Below are 2500 nucleotides of genomic sequence, written 5' to 3'. Positions count from 1 at the left end.
AGACCTCGTGACCTCTATAGGGTTAATAGGCAACTTATTTGGGATAAAATACGCTGTGTATCCAAACATAACAAAGTCTGTATATAAGGCAACTTTAACTTTAGTCAAACAGATTGGACAGACCTTACAGGTAACTCAGAATCAGTGGATTTTCTGACAAGTTCAGGACTGTCTTCTAAGTCAACATAGAGCCGAACACACCTGGGGTAATAATATACTAGATTAAGTTCTGTCAAACAGAGAAAAACCTCATTAGTAATGTCGAGCAAGGGAACGAACTAGCAAACAGCGATCACAAGGAAGTGAGATTTACAGTATAATTTGTCAATCGCAAGGTAAATTCCAATAAAGTCCCAAATTTCAGAAGGACAAACTATGATAGGTTGAAAAGGCAACTGAGAGAAGGGTTGTTACATTTGGGGGTGAATTACATGTACTCGCATGAGGTGATCTCACAAAATATGATTTTTGAGAGTGACCTGACCACTAGATCTGAGGCTGGAGAGCTCCCGAGCAATTTAAATATTGAGTTACTTAATGCAAAAAGACAGAATATACAATGCAGGAAACTCAGATCAAATAACAATGACTCCAAGTGGATAAATAACTATTTAAAGAATATTATTGGACAAAGGAAGGATATAGGTAGGAGAATAAATCGTGGTGAAGTTTACCTGCGAGATTATCAGAAAGTATTGGCCAGTAGGATTAAGACAGAGGTAAGAAAATCAAAAAGGAATAGTGAACAGACGGTAGCAAGAGAGGTGAAGTCAAACCCCAAGGGATTCTTCCAAATGTATCAAACTTAAACACGAGACAAGATTATACCAATGCAGTCAGTTCGGACGAGCTAACTGATAACGGCGGAGAAATGAGCAATAATTTGAACAGATATTTCCCAACAGTTTTCACCACCGAGAATTTAAACATGGCACCCGAGGCACCGAATATACACAGAGATGGTGAAAGAAATAGATTAAGCGAGATAATTGTGACTAGTAACGGTGTTAGTGAACAAATAGACAAACTAAGGACTAATAAGTCACCAGGTCCCTATGAGATATTTGCCAGAGTAGTAGAGGAATATAAGGAAGAGCTTAGTATGTCCTTAGCAAATTTGTTTAACATGTCATTAAAAACGGGTATAGTACCAGAATCCTGGAGGATGGGAGGGCGATACCGATTTTCAAGAAGGGAGATAGATCACTATCCTCTAACTACCGTCCAATCAGTTTAACATGAATTGTAGGCATATTGATCAGTGATTCCCAACATGGCTTCACAAGTGGGTGTTCATGTCTGACAAATCTCTTAACATTCTTTTCAACTGTTTTCGATAGAATCCCCACGAAAAACTAATATGAAAAGTGGAGGCTCGTGGAATTAAAGGAGATATTCTAAAATGGATCAGGGTGTGGTAACAGGACAGGAAACAGCGAGTGAGCATTAACGGCACTAAATCTGATTGGGATAACGTCACTAGTGGAGTACTCCAAGGCTCAGTAATTGGACCATTACTCTTTAATATTGTTACGACCTTGGCCTCTTAGGTTCTAACAATGCAATTCAAATTCAACTTCTCTTTGTATTATTCTTGAAGTTGAGTTAACACTATAATTATGGTTAGCTTTGTATCGAAGATCCAAGCAATAGATCCCACCAAAATCATCACCTCATTACTTTGGGGTATATTGAAAATCATAAAGTAAGTCTAATTACATATATTAACAAACAAAAAAATAGATATAGCAGTTACGTACAAAAATAAAACAAAGACAGAGTAAATCTGATAAAACAAATGACTCAACCGAGTGACAAAACAATAATCATAAAAGTAAGGACTAAACACTTACTTAAATTAACAAACTACTGTGGACAACGTGGTTATCCAACACACGTAACTCGTAAACAAGTAAGTTATTTTACCGTGGAATTCTGAAATGTGACTACCCACAGTCTCACATATAATACTTGGTGTTCTTAAAAGTCGAGCAAGGTTTACACGTTATACCAGTAAAAGTATACAATAGGAGATGAGATACTTATCTTAAGACTGCCAGCCCAATACTAAAGTCACCCGGATCTGAGAGGTAAACTAAGTGACCAGAGGTGGGCGGAAATGATGTCATAAACAAAAGACGTCCAAGTTGCGAATCCGCAAATAACTATCGAACTCATCCATTTGTATTCGAGACTAATGCAATAAACATTAATTTGTTTCAAAAAACACATCGAAACTAATGTTACTATATTCAAGTATAACATATATCTAAATTTTAAATGCAATTAAACTACATCAAATAAATCACAGCATTACTTTTAATGCTTCAGTGTCCACACAACGAATCATTCCAAGTTCATATGCCGACCAGTAATCTATTCATTGGTTCTTATTCTGACACTCGTAACAATTATATACATAAACGACACAGATATAGGCGTAGAAAGCAACATACGTGAATTTGCTGACGACACTAAAATAGGGAGTGTAATTAAATCT

The sequence above is a fragment of the Homarus americanus genome, unplaced genomic scaffold, assembly GCF_018991925.1.
Source record: "Homarus americanus isolate GMGI-L3 unplaced genomic scaffold, GMGI_Hamer_2.0 scaffold18703, whole genome shotgun sequence".
Classification (NCBI taxonomy): Eukaryota; Metazoa; Arthropoda; class Malacostraca; order Decapoda; family Nephropidae; genus Homarus; species Homarus americanus.
This window is presented reverse-complemented; position numbering follows the sequence as displayed.